Consider the following 12,500-nt stretch of genomic DNA (forward strand, 5'->3'; position numbering starts at 1 on the left):
CCGGACTCAATGCCTGACCTAAATCCTGTAATTTGGCCAGGAGAGTCCACCAAAATACCAATGGGCTGGGGAATTCCTACGGTTGGTAAGAAGCTTAGAGTTGGTGTGTGCTCGAGCGAAAATCCAGAGTTTATAAACACATATAAAAATCCTGCCGCAAATGTAACAACAGCGAGTGGACTGGTAATTGGCATATTTGAGGAGGCAGTAAAGAGACTACATCATCCATTTTCTTATGAGTACCTAAATTTTGACACAGCTGGTAAAAAAACTTCGGGGAGCTACAATGATTTTGTTTATCAAGTCTATCGTGGGGTAAGAAATATTGTATAAACGGCAATTGAAGCTGCATACATTTCATTGTTAAGAAAAAAACTCTGGTAGTTTAAACATTTTCAATGAATTAATTGTCTTTGCATCTCCATCCAGTATTTGTTCTGCTTTCAGGTTGCAATTATATCATTTTATAGACAAAAGGATGTCAACCTGAAAGGCTCGCTCTATTTTTTCTCAAAGCAAAGAAAATCAAAAGTATATTGCTTGCTAAAATATTTCTGTTTGTTTAACAACTGAGCTTATACTGTGTAATGAATATTATCAAGTGGATGTTCCTTTTCTTTGCTTAAATATATAAATCTGGCTAATGGCATTGCAGGAATACGACATAGCTGTTGCAGACATTACTATAAGATACAATAGATCACTGTATGTCGACTTCACCGTACCATACACAGAATCCGGAGTAGGGATGATTGTTCCATTCAAGGAAAAAGTGAATACGGATATGTGGCTTTTCTTGAAACCATTGAGCATTGAGATGTGGTTTGGAAGCATCATATTCTTTATATACACGGGAGTTGCTGTCTGGCTGCTGGAGTATCTAAATGGCAATGAACATGTTCATGGTCCCCTATCACTCAAACAATTGGCGATTACAATATTCTCCATTTGTGAACAGAGTTGAGTAAACATTACAGTTTCTTAGATCTCTTTACAATTTTGAACAAGTACTTCAGTTGCATAGACAAAGCATATGTTGCACCATATCAAAATAGGAAGAATCTTCGAAAGATTAATGCAAGAGTACATTGATCCGGATAAACATCTCTATGAGCCAGTTAAATTTATCTTTAAAAATTCCACAAAATAACTTAGATCTATCTAATTAACAGTGCTTAACAAATGCAGTATAGAATCAGAGTGTGGAAATGAACTAATCCTAGTTTGTATCAGTTAGAAACTGACAATATGGATTGCGTTGATCATCTAATTAAATTGAAATGGTGTGTTTTGCAGAGCTTATAAGAATTTTAGTGCCTCAATAAAGTCTTGATTGTTATTTCTGCAGAGGAGGAGCTGGAACACTTTCTAGCTAGAACTGTTCTACGTGTATGGATGGTTGTTCTTCTGGTACTTGCATCAAGTTATACAGCAAGCTTTGCAGCAATGCTTACTGTACAGCAGCTTTCACCAACAGTGACTGATGTTCATGAACTCCAGAAGAATGGAGAATATGTAGGGTTCCACCAAGGTTCCTATATAGATGGTCTACTGGTGGAGATTGGTTTTGATACATCAAAGATCAAGGGCTATGCTACACCTGATGATTTCTATAGTGCTCTTTCTAACGGAAGCATTGCTGCGGTTGTACTCGAAGTCCCATATATTAAATTGTTTCTCACAAAGTACAACAAAGGTTACACAATGGTGGGGCCTATTTACAAGAGTGCGGGTTTGCATTTGTAAGTTTAACTACACTCACTATTCTCTTGAAAAGATTGCTAGTGAGCCACGCAAATGATATGATTATATGTTTCCTTTAATTCTACCTATCATGTCACCATAAGATTGCAGTTTCAAAATAATTTTAGGATAACAAAAATGGTTGGTATGGTTATCTAATAGCAAAAGTGAATAAATGTATCTCCGAGTGGAATGATGCAATTTTAGGATAAGAAATTGCTGCAAGTAGCTCTAGTAAAAAAGGCCAGACGATGAAATAAATAACAGAAGTAACACAATATCACTTTTTATAAATCTAACTACTCCCCCCATCCCAAAATTCTTGTCTTAGATTTTTCTAAACACGGATGTATCTAGTTAAGTTTTAGTGTTAGATACATCCGTATCTTGACAAATCTACGACAAGAATTTTGAGACGGAGGGAGTACTATACACGATAACTTATATACAAGAGGCTTGGAGAACCACAACATAGATCCATACCTTTACATCAGAAACATCAACATGAACTGGTATTTGCAATTGATCACATTAATGCTCTGTTTGGAATTCTAGTGGATTGTGAGAAATAATATATGTTGGTTTGGTTTACTTTTAGACATTTTAGGTGCTTCTCTATCTCCTTTTCCCAAATAAAATAGTATTTGCATTTGAGTGTTGTTTGTTTAAATAATAGCACCATCATATTGACCACCTACTATTGTATGAAATTGTCATTGGAACATTATATGTTACCATGTGCGCCTTATGACAATGATCTCTTTGCTGATTAGGCGCTTCCCAAGAATTCTCCGCTACGTCCTGAAATGTCGACTGCAATACTCAACATAACCGGAGGAGATACTATCAATCAGTTTGAAAAGAAATGGATAGGTCAAAATAGCCATGAAAATGATGACATGCCTGATGGTTCAGGCACTATCAACTTCGAAAGTTGTGGGGGATTATTCCTCATATCTGGAATTGTGACAACTGGTTCCCTTTTAGTAGCCATGCTGATGAGCCGCTATAAAAAACGTCAACAAAATGCAGGGAACAAACGGGATGACCAAAATGAATCTAGACCTGGGCAGGAAAAGAAGAAAATGGAAGAACAAGGAGATCAAAACAGCAATGGAGAGGGAACTGAATTGACGGAGAGCCAAACAACATTGTCAGTGCCTCACAGTTCGAACGGAAATGGTGACCAGCTTACCAGGCAGTAGATGCATGCACACACACCCAAAATAAGAAGGCAACATTACCAACTCTTTATGTGTGCAAATTATTCATAGGGAGGCAAAAGTGGTAGGTCACTCAAGTTAGTTCCAAACTGAGCAAAGTTCACCTTTCAGGCTCCAAGATGAACAACTGCGGAGGAATTGGCCATGCATGCGGAATCAAGTAAATTTGCTTCAGCCTTTCAGGCATCGCTCGGCCCACAGAGCAGCTGAAAAAGCTAAGGCTATGTGTGATAGTTAAGTATTGTATGTAAAAATCAAAGTATCAAAAAACTACAGTAATTTAGACTGTCAGCTATAAAATACCGTGGTCCTTGACATAACAGAGTATGGTGTGAGGACGTCTTGAATGTGTTGCCGTGAATGAAGTCAACTTTGTCGTAGGTGTTAATTTCATATCTTGCAACGGTTGGTTAGTGGTAATCTTTGTTCTATGCTCCACATAATAATAATAAAAAAATGAATTGTTGTCTAAGCCACACGGATGGCTGTCTCAAGCCGGGCCATGGGGGTCCAAGAAATCTCAGGATAACTAACATACACCCTTGTTGCAAAATCACATTACAATCGAATAACCCCGGTAAACAAACACTTGGGCACTTGGCAGTACACCTATAACCGCGGAAGAACACATGGCTCTGTACTTACAAAGGGGCGAAACCCGACGGACATTCTTTTTTCAAGTAGCATAGCATGAATCAGAGTTTCCATTACAGTGTGTGTACATGGCAGGGCATGGCAGGGCCAGGGATGAAGCAGTGGCTACTAAAAGGTCCTAGAGTATTTCTTGATCTCGTACAGGATGGTGGATATGGAGACCAGGTCCTTGTTGAGAGCGGAGCCGCCGCTGACCCTCTTGACGCACTCGGTCAGCCTCGTGTAGTACATCGTTCGCTCTGAGGGTGGATGGAGCGAACGGTGCCCCACGAGAATCGTCATGCATTGAGCACGAAAACCGGACGCACCACGGGTTGTTCGCTGAAAGAACCATTCCCAGAGAACGATTTGCTCATTACCATTTTCATAAAAATAAAAATCATTCGTTTGGGCAAACAAATTGAGGGTCCAAGACACGTCGGCACCCGGCCCTCGGAGATGTCAAAACGCGTTGATCGTCCAAGGATAGATTCCATCGACAGTATTCGTCATGTATCTTGTTTCCTCTTCCCGTCCCATGCATGCAAAGGATTTATTTATCCAGAGGCAACTCCGGCTGAAGCCCCAAAGTCTAGCGAGGAAGAATAAATTAAGAGCCTCTCCAGCCGCGCCCTAGCAAGCCACCCCCCTTCCCTAGGCGATCTTATAGCGTTGGCGAACGAAAATCGGCCCAGTCATGTCCCCAGAATCACATTTAGCGCCGGTTCAGGCCGAAATAACAGCCGGCGCACCCGAGCCGAATCCAAGAGTCTGGGGGTCGCCTGGGAGCGCCGACAGAAGCGAAAAGGGGCATGGGCCCGCTCTGTCGGCGAGAGGAGGGCCTTTTCCCGCCTTTCCTCCCGCTTTCCCCCCTCGGCTTCCCTCTCATTCTCCATTCCTCCCGTCAATCTCCTCCTCCTCCCCTCCCAGCCGGCCGCTATGCCGCCGAAGAAGTACGTGGTCCCCGCGCCGCGACGGATGCCACCGCCGCCGTCGCTCAGCCAAAGCATAGGAAGCAAAGGGCGCCGCCGTCCAAGCCCCCGGGCATGTCTAACGCCGACTGGAGGGCTGAAGTTCAGCGCCGGGAGGCTGTCACCACCGACCGACGGAACAGGGCCTACGCCAAGAAGGCCCGGGACAGCGCGGCGCTCGCGGCTTCGGCGGTGGCGGAGCAGGCGGAGCGCTCGGCCGAACAAGCCGAGGCGGCTCGCGCGGGGATGATGAATCCACCTGGCGGCCATGGCCCGTACGCGTCCTGGAGCCAGGAAAGCGTCGGGTCTCCGGCCGGCTGCTCGTTGTCGCCACAGCCCTGGGGCTGCACGCCGCCACCGGGCTACGCCGATGGTGACGCGCACGGTGGGTTCAACCCCAACATCACCTTCCCCCATGGTCACCCGGCCCAGCGCACGCCCTCGCCCGCTTTTGTCGGCATGCAGTACCCTCCGTACACCTATTTGTCGCCGGCCTACGCAGCCTCCCCGACACCCCTCTCCTCCGTGGCACGCTGCTCTACTCACAAGCCTTCTCGTCACATCTCGGCGACACCGACGCGACGGAGGCCGACATGGATGACATCATCACGACCGGCTCGGCCACCGCCTCCGTCTCCCCCGGGTTCACCACCCACGACGACACAATGGACCTCAACGGTGACATGGACGGCGAGCTCGACTAAGGCGAGGAGGAGCCAGAGGAGGAGGAGGAGGAGGAGCCGGTGCCTGCTCCGGCGAGGAAAGGGAAGAAGAAGAAGAAGAAGAAGGGGGCCAGGACCGGCGAACCACGCATCAAGTGGGCATCCAAGGAGGACGAGTGCCTTGCCGAAGCGTGGAAAGTCGTCTGCCTCGACCCGATCTCTGGCACAAACTAGAGCATTGACACGTATTGGGACCGCATTAAGGCCGAGTTCGACGAGCGCAAGCTCGTCAACCCCTACTTCAAAGGTGTGCACATGTAGCGCGGGTCGAAGGCAATGACGAACCATTGGGAGCTCATCCAAACGGCATGCAACAAATGGCATGGGATCGTCAAGGAGATCGCGGCTCGGCGGGAGAGCGGCGCCAGCATCGAGGATCAGGTATGCCACGCCGGGCTCTCCCTTCTCGTTTTGGCTTGTGCACGCTTGCCGACTGTTGTTTCTTGACGCAGCTGGTGCGGATGTTCGCCATGTTTCGCCAGGACAGTAGTGACCAAGACTTCAAGTACCTCCATGTCTTCAAGCGGATCGAGAAGTGCGAGAAGTGGGCGGATGTCCGGCGCACCCTTGCCAAGGCCAAGGAGACGTACAAGTCTGACGCGCCGATGCCGGGCGCGGGAGACGGGCGCCCGGACGGCAACAAAGGGGGCAAGAAGGGGAAACACGCCGAGTCGGCACGCACACGTGCACGAGTCCATCAAGCATTGCCTCGACGACACCAAGACCCGGGCCGCCCAGCGGGAGGAGAAGACCGAGGCGCGGTGGTCAGCGTTGATGACGAACAACGCCGTCAAGCTCGACCTGCTCCGGACCAACGTCGCCGCGAAGAAGAGGAACACCGACCTGGCTTTCCTGATGGGCGGGGCGGACATGTCGGCGATGGACGAGCAGGTCAAGGCGTGGTACATGGCGGAGCACGGCCTCATCCTGAACCAGATGTCGTCGACGGCGCCGCCAACTCCCACGCCGCTGCCAACGCCGCCGCCAAGCCTGAGCGATGATGCCTCCACGATGCCCAGTAGCACATAAGCCGTGCCGACACCTCGCTGCACAGAAGAAGCCGCACTGACACCGCCCAGCCCGCGCACGCTGACTCATGCGACGCTGGAGGCCGACTCTGCCGTTTGATGTGTCGAGTCCTTTCTTTTTTTGCACGCCGAACTGTGGCAACGTGATCGCTGGACTTGTGGCGTTTTATGGGGGCGGGAAATGGACCCGTTTGAATTTGTGATGCCTTGGGAGCGGCGCCTAGGGGCGTGGCTGGGACCTAGATCGTCTCACGGCCTAAAAATTGCCGGGCGGGCGCCTGAAAGAGCACCGGCCTTTGCGTTGGGGGGCAGAATGAGTGGAGATGCTCTAACTACTAAGCCTGTCACAAATCAGCGAATCTACCTCGCAGCTTCCAGTTCATCCTTGAGAGGCAGCAAGTGGAGTCACATAAGAGGACGTGCACACAAGAAAAGTGTAAACCTTGCAGGCCTAATAGACAAGGATAATGGTGTAGATGATGATGGAAAAGATGCATGTCCTATGTGAGTGATCGGGAGAGAAGAACCATCTCCAACGGTGATGCGAGTAGATATGTGGACAGGGTAGGAGGTGTGGAGGTTACCGGGGTGGGAGGACATGTGAGCGGTAGCTCTGGTGTCCATGTACCAGTCACCGCCGCCATTGTAGTTGGCCAGGGTGGGGGCGGAGTGAAGGACCGCCAGAAGAGCCGGGTCCCAGGGCACTGATGGAAGCGAGGGCATGGGCGCAGCGTAGGGCTGTTGCGGTGGGGCGCGAGGGGCAGCAGCGGCGGCCCACCTGGCGGCAGCTGCTGAACGTAGGAGAACACCCCCTAGGGCGTCGCATATGGCTGGGGCGCGTCGTAGAATGCCTGATGGGAGGAGGGCCGAGGACCGAGGATGCCGGGCACAAGCGCACACCGGACCGGCATCGAATAAGCATGCACGACGCCGGTCCACGGGTTTTGCCCGGCGTACCACGGCGCCGGCTGCTGCTGTCGCGGAGTGCGGGCTCCCCTCCCTGGGCGCCGGGTTGCTGCTGCTTGCGGCCGCGACGACCACCCCGATGGCGATCCAAAGGAGCCAAGCCCGGCGATGGTGGCGGTGGGTAAGAGGCCGGCGGCCGTGTTGGAGAACGTAGTAATTTCAAAAAAATTCCTACGCACACGCAAGATCATGGTGATGCATAGAAACGAGAGGGGAGAGTGTTGTCTACGTACCCTCGTAGACCGGAAGCAGAAGCGTTAGCACAACGCGGTTGATGTAGTCGTACGTCTTCACGGCCCGACCGATCAAGCACCGAAACTATGGCACCTCCGAGTTCTAGCACACGTTCAGCTCGATGACGATCCCCAGACTCCGATCCAGCAGAATGTCGGGGAAGAGTTCCGTCAGCACGACGGAGTGGTGACGATCTTGATGTTCTACCATCGCAGGGCTTCGCCTAAGCACCGCTACAATATTATCGAGGATTATGGTGGAGGAGGGCACCGCACACGGCTAATAGATCTCAAGGATCAATTGTTGTTTCTTTGGGGTGCCCCCTGCACCCGTATATAAAGGAGCAAGGGAGGAGGAGGCCGGCCCTAGGAGGGGGCGCGCCAAGTGTGGAGTCCTACTAGGACTCCCTAGTCCTAGTAGGATGGAGAAGGAAGGAAGGGGGCGCCCCCCTTTCCTAGTCCAATTCGGACCAGACCAAGGGGAGGGGTGCGGCCACCCTTGAGGCCCTTTTCCTTCTTTCCCGATGGCCCAATAAGGCCCAATACGTATTCCCGTAACTCTCCGGTACTCTGAAAAATACCCGAATCACTCGGAACCTTTCCGATGTCCGAATATAGTTGTCCAATATATCGATCTTTACGTCCCGACCATTTCGAGACTCCTCGTCATGTCCCCGATCTCATCCGGGACTCCGAACTCCTTCGGTACATAAAAACTCATAAACTCATAATATAACTGTCATCGAAACCTTAAGCGTGCGGACCCTACGGGTTCGAGAACAATGTAGACATGACTGAGACACGTCTCCGGTCAATAACCAATAGCGGAACCTGGATGCTCATATTGGCTCCCACATATTCTACGAAGATCTTTATCGGTCAGACCGCATAACAACATACGTTGTTCCCTTTGTCATCGGTATGTTACTTGCCCGAGATTCGATTGTCGGTATCTCAATACCTAGTTCAATCTCGTTACCGGCAAGTCACTTTACTCATTCCGTAATACATCATCCTGCAACTAACTCATTAGTTGCAATGCTTGCAAGGCTTAAGTGATGTGCATTACCGAGAGGGCCCAGAGATACCTCTCCGACAATCGGAGTGACAAATCCTAATCTTGAAATACGCCAACCCAACAAGTACCTTCGGAGACACCTGTAGAGCACCTTCATAATCACCCAGTTACGTTGTGACGTTTGGTGGCACACAAAGTGTTCCTCCGGTAAATGGGAGTTGCATAATCTCATAGTCATAGGAACATGTATAAGTCATGAAGAAAGCAATAGCAACAAGCTAAACGATCAAGTGCTATGCTAACGGAATGGGTCAAGTCAATCACATCATTCTCCTAATGATGTGATCCCGTTAATCAAATGACAACTCATGTCTATGGTTAGGAAACATAACCATCTTTGATCAACGAGCTAGTCAAGTAGAGGCATACTAGTGACACTCTGTTTGTCTATGTATTCACACATGTATTATGTTTCCAGTTAATACAATTCTAGCATGAATAATAAACATTTATCATGATATAAAGAAATAAATAATAACTTTATTATTGCCTCTAGGGCATATTTCCTTCAGTCTCCCACTTGCACTAGAGTCAATAATCTAGTTCACATCGCCATGTGATTTAATACCAATAGTTCACATCACCATGTGATTATCACCCATAGTTCACATCGACATGTGACCAACACCCAAAGGGTTTACTAGAGTCAATAATCTAGTTCACATCGCTATGTGATTAACACCGAAAGAGTACTAAGGTGTGATCATGTTTTGCTTGTGAGAGAAGTTTAGTCAATGGGTCTGCCACATTCAGATCCGTATATATTTTGCAAATTTCTATGTCAACAATGCTCTGCACGGAGCTACTCTAGCTAATTGCTCCCACTTCAATATGTATCCAGATTGAGACTTAGAGTCATCTGGATCAGTGTCAAAACTTGCATCGACGTAACCCTTTACGACAAACCTTTTGTCACCTCCATAATCGAGAAACATATCCTTATTCCACCAAGGATAATTTTGACCAATGTCCAGTGATCTACTCCTAGATCACTATTGTACTCCCTTGCCAAACTTAGGGCAGGGTATACAATAGGTTTGGTACACAGCATGGCATACTTTATAGAACCTATGGCTGAGGCATAGGGAATGACTTTCATTCTCTCTCTCTATCTTCTGCCGTGGTCGGGTTTTGAGTCTTACTCAACTTCACACCTTGTAACACAGGCGAGAACTCCTTTTTGACCGTTCCATTTTGAACTACTTCAAAATCTTGTCAAGGTATGTACTCATTGAAAAACTTATCAAGCGTCTTGATCTATCTCTATAGATCTTGGTGCTCAATATGTAAGCAGCTTCACCGAGGTCTTTCTTTGAAAAACTCCTTTCAAAAATTCCTTTATGCTTTGCAGAATAATTCTACATTATCTCCGATCAACAATATGTCATTCACATATACTTATCAGAAATGTTGTAGTGCTCTCACTCACTTCCTTATAAATAGAGGCTTCACCGCAAGTCTGTATAAAACTATATGCTTTGATCAACTTATCAAAGCGTATATTCCAACTCCGAGATGCTTGCACCAGTCCATAGATGGATCGCTGGAGCTTGCATATTTTGTTAGTACCTTTAGGATTGACAAAACCTTCTGGTTGCATCATATACAACTCTTCTTTAATAAATCCATTAAGGAATGCAGTTTTGTTTATCCATTTGCCAGATTTCATAAAATGCGGCAATTGCTAACATGATTCGGACAGACTTAAGCATAGATACGAGTGAGAAACTCTCATCGTAGTCAACCCTTTGAACTTGTCGAAAACCTTTTTGCGACAATTCTAGCTTTGTAGATAGTAACACTACTATCAGCGTCCGTCTTCCTCTTGAAGATCCATTTAATATCAATGGCTCGCCAATCAATGGGCAAGTCAATCAAAGTCCATACTTTGTTCTCATACATGGATCTCATCTCAGATTTCATGGCCTCAAGCCATTTCGTAGAATCTGGCTCATCATCGCTTCCTCATAGTTCGTAGGCTCATCATGGTCAAGTAACATGACCTCTAGAACAGGATTACCGTACCACTCTGGTGCGGATATCACTCTGGTTTACCTACGAGGTTCGGTAGTAACTTGATCTAAAGTTACATGATCATCATCATTAGCTTCCTCACTAATTGGTGTAGTAACCACAGGAACAGATTTCTGTGATGAACTACTTTCCAATAAGGGAGCAGGTACAATTACCTCATCAAGTTCTACTTTCCTCCCACTCACTTCTTTCGAGAGAAACTCCTTTTCTAGAAAGGATCCATTCAAAGCAACGAATATATTGCCTTCGGATCTGTGATAGAAGGTGTACCCAACATTTTCTTTTGGGTATCCTATGAAGACGCACTTCTCCGATTTGGGTTAGAGCTTATCAGGTTGAAACTTTTTCACATAAGCATTGCAACCTCAAACTTTAAGAAACGACATCTTATGTTTCTTGCCAAACCATAGTTCATACAGTGTCGTCTCAACGGATTTAGATGGTGCCCTATTTAACGTGAATGCACCTGTCTCTACTGCATAACCCCAAAACGATAGTGGTAGATCGGTAAGAGACATCATAGATTGCACCATATCTAATAAAGTACGGTTATGACGTTCGGACACACCATTATGCTGTGGTGTTCCAGGTGGCGTGAGTAGTGAAACTATTTGACATTGTTTTAACTGAAGGCCAAACTCGTAACTCAAATATTTTACTTCTGCGATCATATCGTAGAAACTTTTATTTTTGTTATGATGATTCTCCACTTCACTCTGAAATTCTTTGAACTTTTCAAATGTTTCAGACTTGTGTTTCATCAAGTAGATATACTCATATCTGCTCAAATCATCTGTGAAGATTAGAAAATAATGATACCTGCCGCGAGCTTCAATATTCATCGGACCACATACATCAGTATGCATGATTTCCAACAAATCTGTTGCTTGCTGCATTGTTCCAGAGAACGGAGTCTTAGTCATCTTGCCCATGAGGCATGGTTCGCAAGCATCAACTGATTCATAATCAAGTGATTCCAAAAGTCCATCAGCATGGAGTTTCTTCATGCGCTTTACACCAATATGACCTAAACGGCAGTGCCACAAATAAGTTGCACTATCATTATTAACTTTGCATCTTTTGGTTTCAATATTATGAATATGTGTATCACTACGATCGAGATCCAACGAACCATTTTCATTGGGTGTGTAACCATATATGTAAACAGAATAACAATTTATTCTCTTACTTAAATGAATAACTGTATTGCAATAAACATGATCAAATTATATTCATGCTCAATGCAAACACCAAATAACACTTATTTAGGTTTAACACTAATCCCGAAAGTATAGGGAGTGTGCGATGATGATCATATCAATCTTGGAACCACTTCCAACACACATCGTCACTTCACCCTTAACTAGTCTCTCTTCATTCTACAACTCCCATTTCGAGTTACTACTCTTAGCAACTGAACCAGTATCAAATACCGAGGGGTTGCTACGAACACTAGTAAAATACACACCAATAATCTGTATATCAAATATACCTTTGTTCACTTTGCCATCCTTCTTATCTGCCAAATACTTGGGGCAGTTCCGCTTCCAGTGACCAGTCCCATTGCAGTAGAAACACTTAGTCTTAGGCTTAGGATCAGACTTGGGCTTCTTCACTTGAGCAGCAACTTGCTTGCCGTTCTTCTTGAAGTTCCCCTTCTTCCCTTTGCCCTTTTCTTGAAACTAGTGGCCTTGTCTACCATCAACACTTGATATTTTTCTTGATTTCTACCTTCGTCGATTTCAGCATTACGAAGAGCTTGGGAATCATTTCCGTTATCCCTTGCATATCATAGTTCATCATGAAGTTCTACTAACTTGGTGATGGTGACTAGAGAATTTTGTCAATCACTATTTTATCTGGAAGATT

Source organism: Triticum urartu, chromosome 5, assembly GCF_003073215.2.
Source record: "Triticum urartu cultivar G1812 chromosome 5, Tu2.1, whole genome shotgun sequence".
In the NCBI taxonomy this organism is placed as follows: Eukaryota; Viridiplantae; Streptophyta; class Magnoliopsida; order Poales; family Poaceae; genus Triticum; species Triticum urartu.